This window comes from Ochlerotatus camptorhynchus, unplaced genomic scaffold (genome assembly GCF_037179485.1).
Source record: "Ochlerotatus camptorhynchus isolate MF236.1 unplaced genomic scaffold, CSIRO-AGI_Acam_v1.1 ptg000367l, whole genome shotgun sequence".
Lineage (NCBI taxonomy): Eukaryota > Metazoa > Arthropoda > Insecta > Diptera > Culicidae > Ochlerotatus > Ochlerotatus camptorhynchus.
Genome location: NW_027040855.1, coordinates 2,222,203 through 2,235,854, shown reverse-complemented (window position 1 = coordinate 2,235,854; position 13,652 = coordinate 2,222,203).

Below are 13,652 nucleotides of genomic sequence, written 5' to 3'. Positions count from 1 at the left end.
CAAACATCTCTTGTTCTTATTTCAAAGATTTGCGTAGTGACGATTGCGTTATTGACACGCACATATGCTCGAGGAGTTTGGCATTCCACTTTTGCTAAAAGTCGCAAAGGTTGGGCTCACGAGGTTTTCTAAATAAAAGTTTCCTTTACGAAAGTAAGGTTTCTTGCACGAGAAGAACCACATGGGATGTGCCATTTTGCATTATTCCACATATATTTTCATGGTTGCTGTTCTTTTATGCTGGCGATTGATTCATACTATCTTAACAGCAGTCTTCTTCTTCTTCTTCGCATTTCAAGCTTATTGCATAGCGCATACTAGCTTATTGCGTGCTCTCAACTTAGTGTTCTAAATTTCACTTCCACAGTTATTAATTGAGAGCTTTCGATGCCAATACCAATGCATGAATTTGTATATTGTGTGGCAAGGACAATGATACTCTTTGCCCAGGGAAGTCAAGAAAATTTCCAACCCGAAAGATTCCCGGACTGGGAATCGAACCCGCCGCCTCCGGCTTGGTAATACCGTGCCTTTACTGACTAGGCTATGAGGCCCCTTTAACAGCAGTCATACATTATAACTACTCAATATATTACAAATCCACCACCTCCAACATAAATTGAACAGCAACGTAGAAACCAAATTGGTAATAGTTTAAAAAAACGCCAGAGGTATTCTGAGTAAAACGCATAAAGAGAATCCGTATGTATGTATCTATATTTTTTTGTTTTTCGATTTTTAATATCATCATATCCATAATCTTCCTCTTATTTAGCCTAGTACTTGTGACTTGAGAATGGGGCCTCGGAGAAACAAAATTCCGCTGGGCCATTGCTTCGGTTAGCGCAGTAAGGACTTTATACTGCGGATGTTTTGATTTGATAACATACTGGTAGTTTTGGGAACTTTGTTTTGCCCCCCGAATGTTTATTAAAATTCTAGAAATTGTTCAAGGTGCTTGGAAAATGTTGACGGAATTTTCGGAAACTAATCATAATTTCAATAAGAAAGGATAAAGGGACTTTGTAGATATTCAGGGAACATTAAGGCGATTTCCGACCCTCGGGTTTTTGTTGTGCTGCTCGATAAAGAGCAAATGTTTTGCAACGTACCATATAAACTAGATAATACACTATTTGAAACAACGTCATCAACATCGGGGTCGGACGCATCGTTATTTTAGGCAGATATATATTTAAGCGCGCTGGTCAATATTGGGTGCGACTACTTAGCTCAAATTTTAGAAACACAGAAATGTCCTTAGTCTGTCACAATTGTATCATTAAAACCCTTAAAACCGCTTATAACACGTTACAACTTCCTACTCTGAAACGAATAGCAAACGAATAAAGCATACGAGTATTACGTTATCATATGAAAACGGTTTTAAAATTCAAAAACTATTGTTTGGAAAATTTAAATAAGTTAAATAAATACTTTAGTGAATTGGTACAGCTCTTGTTGCACAAGAATCCAAATACCTACCTTACACCGAACACTTCAAATTAAGAAACTCCACTCCCAGCGCATTTTCAGAATGACTTGACAGAAAGAAAAGCACATCAAACTAGCACACACCGAAAACTAGAAATAAATTCATCGCAAAAGTCAGCACTAGCGGTGCAGAGAAGGGAACGAAAAATCAGCATTTAGAAGCCAGTCAGTGACCTCCCCGGTGCAAACAAAAGAAACCACCAGCAAAAACGCAAACGTCAGTCAGAATCAAGTGTGTGGGCTTTTCAAGCATCTTAATATGGAAAAAGGCATAAGCTCTCCCTCCTGCAAGTGCCACCCCGCGCAAATCTTTTTTTTTTTTATTTTTGCTTCGTTCTTAATTTACTTTGTGCTTTCGTAAAGTCTTCTCTCGCAGGGAGCATTGCGAACATTGCGAATGGACATGGCAGTCACACAGCGCCGCAGATGGATAGCAACTAGACACGAACCCGAACTACGGATCCGACAATCAAGAAGAAAACATGATGATTGAGTACTATTTGCGAATAGAATGTGCTAACAAACGAATTAGTTGAATAGCATTTTGGCGTTGGCTCGAAGGTATCGATGCTGACAGTCGGTTTTGATAGTTTAAACTTGAGCTTGGATTATCAGATTAGAACCGCATGAAGGTATGTTGGAAGTTAGAAGATGCTCGATCCAAATCCACGGGTGTGGAGAGTTGCGCTAATGAGTCTATTTCATCCAATTATGCCTTCAATTGAACAAATAATGCACGAAAAATTCAAATCAGCCTAACGAAAATGAAAGCGAAAAATATAATAAGTCTATCATTTCCAATCGAAAAACCTTTGAAAGCCGTGCCTGAAAAATGCTTCGAAATTGAGAGGATGTGTAGAATCTAGGTATAGTCGCAATAAAACAAAAACATCAGAATTCAAACAAAAACATCATAAATCCTGCGGCAGAGGAGAAACGCCACTATTATTATCGGAATTTCGGGTTTGGGCTGTTTTTTTTTTCTGTATAAAAACGCTCGATGCCCTTGAGGTGCTTTGCTATGAACTAGATCAACCATTAAATGATGCAACCTCGAATGAAGAGCATAGAATACAGTTCGCTCGGTGTTCTTTCATGGTGTTTTATTTTCCAATGAATTAGGAATAGTAAACACCAAGAAGAAAAAATGTTAAACATAAAGAATGCAAGTGGTATACATTTCCATCTTCAAATTAGCAGTTTATACAGTAAGAGTTCGATTATAGCAACACGTTTCCAATGCCTTTAATTTGTTTGTTCTTACAAACCTCAATCTCTGTTTGGGAGCATTTATTGATTACGTCACGCTCTAAATTAGAGAGGGAGTTTACAAATCTTGTCAAAAGGGGGAGCATGCTCCATTTAATATTTTTCATTCACTTTGCAGATGCCTCGAAGCAGTGTTGGCGGTTGCTAATCGAATCCCTTGTGAGATTGAGAACTGCTGGAGTAGTGTCAAAGCCATTAATAACGGTGCAAATATATTGGCTTTGTGGAGAGAAATCGACGATTAGTTCTACGAGGAGTGTCAGGCGGTTTTAGACGAGAAGAATTCAGCACGAACGGTGATGCTACAGCAAGGGGCCCGTCAAAATGTCTGTATTGTTTTAAATTTTCTGTTTTCTGGCTGCATATATTTGTAGTTCATAGTATGGAACCATAAGATAAGAATGAATACTAACTACTACAATGGATAGGTATTGGAAAAACTGATAGAATTATAAATTAATCCATCCAGCGACATTTTCCCGTCATACACAAGCTTGCAGCAGTTCTGCGACTGTCAAATGCATGCGAGAACGTTTCTTCTTCTGTGATTTTACTAGCGGTCGTTCAAAAGTGTACCTGTACACTAAAGAGCCTGCATTTATAAAGAGACGACATATTATCCATTTGACAGGTCTTCTGCTCGATTGGAATGACATGACTTTGACAGACAATCGATTGTTCCAATTTTGACATGTCGCCTCTTTATAAATTTAGGCTCTTTACTGTACACTTGCAGCCGTGCACAAGCTGAAAAATTTCAAATCGGATGATGGTTAAGAAAAAATGTCAACATTTACCAGCACTGGCAAAAACAGCAATCCCTTGATTTCCAGGTTAAGAAGCGCCACGTAGAATAGTTGGAGTGCGAAGAAATAGAGCAGCTGTATCGTGCTCAAGAGACGCATAAGTTTTCCAAGAAACTGAACAAATCCCGCAAAGGTTTTGTGCCGCGAGCCGAAATGTGTCTGGATAAGGATGAAGGTATCTAAACGGATGAACGTGAGGTTATCGAAAGATGCAAGCAGCACATGAACACAAGAATGCCATCTCCCACGATAAATGAAGTTACGGATGCTATCAAAATGCTACTTGTCCGAACCAACTGACAGTCAGGATCTGGGAATCAAATCAACTACCGAAGGATAGGAAAGAGGGTTAATATGCCCAATATACAAAATGGATGATAGGCTAGAATGTGAAAACTATCGATCGACCACTATTCTCAACGCAGCTTACATAGTGCTTTCCAAGAAGCAAGCGGAAAGCGATGAGTCAAAAGTTGTGTGTTGCCATAATCGGACCTTTATCGGACCTTGCAATAGAAGCAGTGCGCAGTGCCATTGGTCCAAAATGCAAAAATAAATGGAAAAAAAACTAATAACTAGAAATAAACGGGATTGCGATTAGGCTAATTATTATAATTTTCTCACATACTCAAGTCGTGTTGTTGCTCAAAATTTTAGACTGATTTGAGATTAGAGCGCAGCTGCGTGTAAGTTCGGAAATAGACGTCACTGTTTACCAAAGCAGTTGCACCGTAATGTGTTTTCAAAACAGACGCATTGTGTTTTGTTAACTATAATAACAAGGTATCGAAGATTTGTCGCAAGTAGTAATCTCAAATCACTCCGGAAGTATACTTTACACTAAATTACACAAATAAGGTAAATATTTGGACACCTTCAACCCTTGTGTCCGTCTTCCTTAGCCCTTCATCCTCCTGTTTATCAATTGTTACCTTTAGCAAGCCGCGAGTAATCGGCCCCCGCTCTACTAACTTATGTTCTAAGTAATTTTGTTAAACAAAAATTGTATTTCGACTTCGTGAAGCTACTGCGAATGAGCCTGGACAAATAAATAAACTATTATATACAAATTTAAATTTTTTATATCTTTTGAAGGATGGCAATGATTTACAAAGTTAGGATTAAGGTTGCTTCCCCTCACTTCGCTATCAAACATGTTCACTCTGAGTGAACACTCAAGAATAATAAAACCGCTGATTGTGACTCTAGGATACCGAAATTGACAGATTAATTTAAATGATAATAAAAATGAATTTCTGTCTGTCTGTCTGTCTGTCTGTCTGCCCAGACAACCAAAATGCACGTATATTCAAAGTTGTTTTCGTGATATACAAACATATATACAAACAAACAAGTCGTATACAATGCAAAGAAATGGCTTATACGTACAAAAGTGGAGGCCATATACGAGCATATTTTCGTTTAATTTTAAACGAGTTTATTTAACATCATAAACGATTTAATCTGTAATAACAAATTCATTTTCAAAAGTCTTACGATGTAATCCGATTCAATTTGTGATACAATACGACGGAAAAATGAGCCATCGCATATAAGTCAGAAATTTTCATTCTATACGATTTAACTTAAACATAATGCGAGGTATGCCATTCTTATATGCGATTTTGACTTAACCTGTAGCAATTTACGATACTGTCTGTACATTTTTATACGACTTCTGTCTGTCTGTCTGTCTGTCTGTCTGTCTGTCTGTCTGTCTGTCTGTCTGTCTGTCTGTCTGTCTGTCTGTCTGTCTGTCTGTCTGTCTGTCTGTCTGTCTGTCTGTCTGTCTGTCTGTCTGTCTGTCTGTCTGTCTGTCTGTCTGTCTGTCTGTCTGTCTGTCTGTCTGTCTGTCTGTCTGTCTGTCTGTCTGTCTGTCTGTCTGATTGTCTGTCTGTCTGTCTGTCTGTCTGTCTGTCTGTCTGTCTGTCTGTCTGTCTGTCTGTCTGTCTGTCTGTCTGTCTGTCTGTCTGTCTGTCTGTCTGTCTGTCTGTCTGTCTGTCTGTCTGTCTGTCTGTCTGTCTGTCTGTCTGTCTGTCTGTCTGTCTGTCTGTCTGTCTGTCTGTCTGTCTGTCTGTCTGTCTGTCTGTCTGTCTGTCTGTCTGTCTGTCTGTCTGTCTGTCTGTCTGTCTGTCTGTCTGTCTGTCTGTCTGTCTGTCTGTCTGTCTGTCTGTCTGTCTGTCTGTCTGTCTGTCTGTCTGTCTGTCTGTCTGTCTGTCTGTCTGTCTGTCTGTCTGTCTGTCTGTCTGTCTGTCTGTCTGTCTGTCTGTCTGTCTGTCTGTCTGTCTGTCTGTCTGTCTGTCTGTCTGTCTGTCTGTCTGTCTGTCTGTCTTTCTGTCTGTCTGTCTGTCTGTCTGTCTGTCTGTCTGTCTGTCTGTCTGTCTGTCTGTCTGTCTGTCTGTCTGTCTGTCTGTCTGTCTGTCTGTCTGTCTGTCTGTCTGTCTGTCTGTCTGTCTGTCTGTCTGTCTGTCTGTCGTCTGCGCAGCGCACCGATCAATGATGACTTGATCGAGTAAACAAACCATCGATAGTGCGGTTGACACCGAGAGATACATGCTGCGTCTACAGCTGAAAGTAAACTGAGCTACTCTTGTATGTTGATTTTAACATTTTTTTTTTTTTGTTAATTAATTTATTTGTACAGGCTCAATTGAATAATAATGATAATTATGTCCTTTTTGGCAAGTATTATTACATCATATTTTTGACATGATTGAAGTGCAGCCACTTTGATGTGATATCAAAATTTTCACTGTGAAGATGCACTTCCACAGTTATTAATTGCGAGCTTTCAAAGCCTGCACCTTTTTTTGCGTTAGTATAATTGTGTGGTAAGTACAATTATACTCTATGCCCAGGGAAGTCAAGAAAACCGGAAATCGAACCCAGCCACTTCCAGCATGGTCTTTCTTTGTAGCTGCTCCTATAACGACTGAGCTAAGGGAATCCATCATTGTAGTTCCCTGTAGGATGGCCTCGATCGCGAGTGATTTATGGTTCGGTGAGTTTAGATTTTGCTTATTTTAAAACATAATTCGGGATTCTGGCAAGCATGTTCCGCAAAGCTCATTTCTAGATCAAATGAACGTAAAGCGGGTTTCATTTTGATTCGTTGTGTTTGAGTCCGCACCACTAGACTTATAAGACAGAACAGAAAAATATTCAAATTAATTATCAAAAATCAACGAAAAATATGAAAGTTTTTAGATTCTGTTCGCTCTTTACCAAATTAATGACCATCGCGTAAAAGTAGAACTTAGGGAAGGAATAAGTGCTTTTTCGTAGCTTCATGTCTGCAGGTTTGAAAAATCGATTATAGCGTTAACTCCATCCTAAGTGGTGGGTTTGGATGTGAAGGACTTGACTGCCTCAGACAGATGTTAGAATAACTAAGCAAACAATCGTGGAATCAAACCAATCATATTAAAGAGTTTCATAGTCACATTGCTTGCACATAGTGTTTTGTGAAAATTATCGTCGTTTTCATCAGTGCCAGGTTTGACTGGCTACAACAACTCAATCATAAGTGGTGTGATGTGATATGAAGGGCTTGATCGCCTTAGAGCAACCGTTTTTGCTTTGCTTGATCTTGACTAAGAAAAAACGGCTACCCCTTGCCAGCCGTCGAAAAGAGATGTATGGAATTCAACACTCCGGCATCTCTCAGTGTTACAATAAGCCACCGGACGTTGGCCTGCTGGATTCATACCATCGCACAGTGGGGCGAATTTAAAAACTGGGACATGGCCATTTGCGATGAAACTATTGAGTGTAGCATTTTGATGTCTTCTAGAATGTTTCTTAAATTCTTTAATTCTTTAAATTTTAGCTTAAGGAGAGTAGACACTAAGATAAAAAAAATCGATGAACATCTATGGAAACATTGTAGATAAAGGCATTTTTAGCAACTTGGTCAATAACAGTATGTTTTGTTTTCCTTGATTTATTTTCCTTCGATCTTGTTTTCCGTGCTGAGCACCAATGCTACCGACGCACAGTGGTCCAGATCTGTAAAAACCCGGTCAAAAGTGATTATCTCACGAACGATGCATTTTAGACATGTGGTGTCTTCAGGAAAGTTTCTGGATATGAAAAGCCCCTTCTTATGACATTGACAGATCAATGATTAATCCCCCTAGAAGTGAGATCGAAAATTTATTTTTGTCAAAGTTTCATATTTTGGATCGGTGTCTTCGGCAAAGTTTTAGAAAATATCATAACAAGAAACTTTGCTCAAGGCACTAGGTGTCAATTTCTTTACCCTATTGAAATATGGAACGTTTTTTTTATAGAAACCCCGTTAATTTAAGTTTTTGCTCTATAACAATGTTCATTCAACTGCTACAGGCTTAAAATGTTCTACAAAATTTTTCAAAACATCAAAACACACAAAATTTTTGAACATTATAGGATACTAAATTGCATAATAGGTCAGTTATTATTGATTTTTCCGAAAAAATAATAATTTTTGGCCACTTAATTATGATTTACTACCATTCTCCACGAAATCTGCATAACGTTTTTGGTGCAACGTACATAGCATGCGTTGCTTTTTTGTGTACCCTTCGGTCTTTCAAAATCACATGGTTGTGAGTCCGCACGTGTTTTTCGAGAGATTAAAATTCCAGTATCCAAATCGTGTGCTTGAAGCCGAAATTTAGCAGATTTGTTTATCCCTTCTTATCATTTGAATAGTGAATTAATTACGTTTTTCATAGAATGAAGCCATTTTCTTCAACGCGACGGAAGCTGCTAGAAATTATCCGTGAGAAATCAGCTTTTAGTAGAGATGAGCAGAAAAACCACGTCACTTCTTATGTGTTGAATTGCGTTTGTTCATTGAATGCAACAAATCCAACGGATCTCATCATTCAACATGTTCGAAGCATAATTTCATCATTTTGTGGTATGTTTTGATTATTAATACTAACTACCAATAGCTTAAGACCCATTCAATATATCTGAAATAGACAAGCTTTATGAGCGATGGGACAAATGTCACAGAAAATTTTCTGCTTTTGAAGCTAAGTATAGTAAGTGGCTTGATGAGGATGTTTTGTTTTATATCGAGGATACTTCTGTGGAAATGAAGGAAAAGGAGGCGAATAAAGGTCGGCCATCTGTGGCTTTCGAGAATTCGTCAGCTCGCAGTAAGCAGTGGAAAACAGAGACACTCAGAGAGCAGCATAGTGGTGCAGAGTTGCTGCATGCAGCTGCCATGCAGCTGCCATGCAGTTCAGAACCGTTGGGAAAAAGCTGCTTCAATTTGTTGCTGAAAATCCTCAAAAAGCCAGTGATTTTCTTGATGCGTACAAGAATACAGAGATGCATTCATTGCCTGTCAAACTGACTCCTGAGGAAGGTGTTTCATTGATCATTGAAGCTGATCTAAGTAAAAATCAATATAATTTGCTTAGGTCTGTTGGAAAAGCGCACCATGCTGACATTTTCCCTGCATATAATGTGGTACTAGAGGCCAAGAAAAAAGCGTACCCCCCAGCAGAAGCTATCACAGTATCTGAAACAAGTGCAGAAGTTAAGCTCCAGTATTTGGTAGACTTGGACGCTAAAAGGATCGCGGAACACTTGGAAAGTGAAGGATTGTTGGAAAATTCAATTGAGATGAGATTGGAGTTGCTGCATAAGTGGGGCTGTGATGGCAGTAGTGGGCACTCACAGTATAAACAGTCGATTTCCTCCGAGTCTTCAGATGATAGCTCTGTACTGTTGACAGCTATAGTGCCACTACAGTTGAGAACTATCAATGAATCCGGTCCTCCAATCACCATTTGAACAAATCCTGCGCCCTCGTCAACAAGGTTTTGCAAGCCTATCCGCATACAATTCATAAAAGAAAATAAAATAACCTTGAAGCGTGAAGAACAGTATGTATCTGACCAAATTACGTCACTGCAGCCATCCATGGTACAACTGAAAAATGGAAATGAGTTGAAAATATATCATCGTCTCAATATGACCATGATTGACGGAAAAGCTCGAACCATCCTGACGGATACGTCATCGATGGCTACCTGCTATGCCTGTGGAGCAACTCCATCCGCAATGGCTGTGGATCAAGTGTTATTGCGACCAGTAAACGCTTCAACATTTAAATACGGAATTGCAGTTCTTCATGCACGGATTCGCTTTCTGGAGCTAGAGTTGCATGTTTCCTACAAAATGGAGCTTAAAAAATGGAGCGTAAACCAGCAATTGTATAAAGAAAGGAAAGAGATGATCCAGAAACGATTAAAGGAAGAACTGGGATTGCTCGTCGATGTTGTCAAGCCAGGAAGCGGAACTACCAATGATGGCAATACGGCTCGCAAATTTTTTGATAATATTTCCATTGTGGCAGATATCACTGGGTTCGACAGAGAAGTTATGGAGCGATTCTCGGTGATTTTAACTACTCTAGCCTGTGGTCGCGAAATTGATACCGAGAAGTTCAGAATATTCGCACTCGAGACAGCCCGTTTATTTGAGAAAAAGTATCCTTGGTACTACATGCCATCATCAGTGCACTTTATACTAATTCATGGTGCTGATGTAATGGAGTCGATGGAGCTTCCGATGGGTCTTTACTCGGAAGAAGCGTTAGAAGCTCGGAATAAAAATGTAAGGTCATTTCGAGAGCATCGGACGCGAAAGACCTCTCGCCAAGCCACAATGACGGATCTGTTGCAAAGATTAATTTTAGCGGGTAAGAAAATTCTTTTAAAAACAGCAAAAATAAGAAATAACATATCTCTTGGTTTATTACAGGCGATATACTTTTGTCAATGACCAGACCAATGAAATCCAAGTTATCCCAAACATTACCTGATGCTGTGCAAAATTTGTTGAAATTTTAATGCATGAATGAAGACTGTTTGAAATTAGCCAAGTTTTTATATAATATTAATATCTGTTACTTAATATGTGCATTTACCAAACCATGATTGTGCCAAGCTAACAATAAAGTATTAGCAATACTGAAAAAGAAGTTAGGCTTTGAAAAAATAAAGAAAGCTTAATTTTGTTTTGCGGCAGCAAATCGCCATCAAACTGCAAAAACATATATTTTTCAATAAAAATAAAGAATTACTTCTATTTGAGAATACAGTACGGTGGAATATTTTGAAAATATGTGGCCCTACTTTGAAGCAGTAGAGGTTCAAAAAATATTATATGTACGAAAAACTCAATATTAAGGTGTTTTCCATAGAAAACATCGCATATTACGCATTATGTTACCTCTAACTCATGTTTCTACATGTTTCTGCATGAAATGTCGAATGTTTTGATAAAAACACACCTAAACGATTATTTTGCAATTGATTTCATCGTGGGATTTCGTGGAGAATGGTAGTAAATCATAATTAAGTGGCCAAATATTATTATTTTTTCGGAAAAATCAATAATAACTGACCTATTATGCAATTTAGTATCCTATAATGTTCAGAAATTTTGTGTGTTTTGATGTTTTGAAAAATTTTGTAGAACATTTCAAACCAGTAGCAGTTAAATGAAAATTGTTATAGAGCAAAAACTTAAATCAAGGGGGTTTCTATAAAAAACGTTCCATATTTCAATGGGGTAAAGATATGGACACCTAGTGTCTTCAAAAAAGTTTCTTGTTATGATATTTTCTAAAACTTTGCCGAAGATACCGATCCAAAATATGAAACTTTGACAAAAATAAATTTTCGATCTCACTTCTAGGGGGATTAATCATTGATCTGTCAATGTCATAAGAAGGGACTTTTTATATCCAGAAACTTTTCTGAAGACACCACATGTCTAAAATGCATCGTTCGTGAGATAATCACTTTTGACCGGGTTTTTACAGATCTGGACCACTGTGCGACGCCAGGGAGGCAGCTCCCACACCTGAACCCTACCTATCGACCCATCAACTCATGAACCGGGGACCAACGGCTTTACTTCCCTTTCGAAGGAAGGCGTGATCAGAGATGTTATGCCTCAGAACATCCCGGCGGCGCCGACTGGGATTGAACCCAGGCCTGTTGGGGTGAGAGGCAATAACGCTTACCACTATACCACCGGCACCGCTGTCCAAAACAGTAATTTTCTATTCCTCAAGTGTATGAATTTATAGGAAGAAAATGAAGTACAAATGGTATACTCCCAACAAACAATTTGAGTTGATCAACAACTGAATAAGCCATTTTTTAGCTGAAGAAGCTTATTTTTGCCTGAATAAGCTCTTATTCAACATTCAATGTTGGTTGGCCCTCTTAAAAACAGTGTTTTTACCATAATTTTTCGTTTGAATTTCTCAAGTTTTGCAATATTCTAAAAAGTTGTAAGTGTTCTAAAAATGCACATTTTTGCTGAAGAAAACAAATTGCTATCTCTTCGATTTAAGGATTTACGTCCGTTGAACTGAATTGATCAAAATAATATAATTGCTATATAAGAAACAAAAATTGGGCAGTAGAGGGTTAAAATGCCAAAACATTATTTGAACTCCAAAATGGCACCTATAGTGCCAAAATAGTATTAAGAAATCCAGCTTTACTTCAATATCGGATATCTGGTATCCAATGTATCGCAATTTTGACGGCATTAAATCTTACTATGCTCAAAGCTTTTTAATTTACAACCATTCATTGGTTAAATTCATTAGTAGGATGCGTCGCCGTGCCAAAACCGTTAATGCATCATAAATATCAACTGGTATGGTGATGCTTGCTAGTGCTTAAATAAAAATTTCAAAAATGGTTTTCTCTGAGACATCACTTCAGATAGGAAAAGCTTTGTGCGAAATAATTAAAGGAAAACATTGACGAAATTTTTTTGCGATCTGACGTGACGTCTCAGGGAAAACCATTTTAGAAATTTTGATTTACTCACACTTTCACCTTAATAAGCGCTTATGCAGGCAAAAATATGCTTCATCAGCTAAAACATTGCTTATTCAGCTTTTAATCAGCTCATATTGTTTGTTGGGTTCATCAATCTTTGCGAACCGTGATCAGGAAATCCCCGATTGTGACTCTAGAAAACAAATCGGCAGGTTCCTTTCAACCTCTTATTGTAACTAACAAATACAAAATGTCGTTATAACATCTTATGATTCCATAATACCATAAAACATTCCATTGAAACAATCGCACCATTCAGCGGGAATTCGAATCATTTTTTTCTCAACTCTCCTACAATAAACGCACATGGAGCATCCAAGAAACTGCGCGCTAATCAACAACATCTATAGCAGGAACTGCACACGGAGGAGTAAAATACATTTCAAGATTCGGTTGTTTACACACTTAAATGTCGTACCGGTAGGGGTGGGTAGCAGCGGTTTCGCGAGGAAGGGGGTTATTTTGATCTAACAAACATCTTGTGTCGATATATGCTCGTATTCGTTTTTCAACTTCCTCACTACCTACTACAGTGTGCCTGTAGCTGGCTACAAGATGCTCTTCTAATGCCAAAAACAGCGCAGGGATAGTTTGGTAGTGGTAGCTCGGCGTGCAATTGAGTTCTGGAGAGATACTAAAGCACAGGCCACGCGTTACTTCGTGAATCTGATTTAGGCGGGGAGGTGCGGATTAGGGAAATCGAGGTAAGAACTCAGCTGGATGGCAATATGCTTAGTTTTTATTTCATTTGAGCGTGCGGCGCTTTCGTATAAAAATAGTGGTATAAGCAATGCGGTGGAGACGGTGGTAGTAGTGCGATATTTTTTTTTCGGCAGACTCATAGAAAATATACGCGAGAATTTATGAAGCATTAGCCAAATACAAACATACCCAGGAGTGACATAGGAACTACGAAGAGAAGAGAGCAGTAAAATAAAAACTCTGCCATCAGGCAAGAGTGCAATAGAATATCGAATATGTTGATGACCTAGTTCAAGGATTATTCGCCATGAGCAAAGCATAGTTTTCGATTCCTGCCGGTTGATGTTGATGATATGCTGCGCAATGACGGTTGGGTGTTGTGTGTTTTTTTTTTTGCTTGTTTCCTTCTTAGTAGAAACTCCACGTTGGCAGCTAACTTCCTATAAATGAAGAATATCAGAACTGAATGATCGCATCTTTGTGCGCCGATATGTTTACTGCTGTTGGTCTA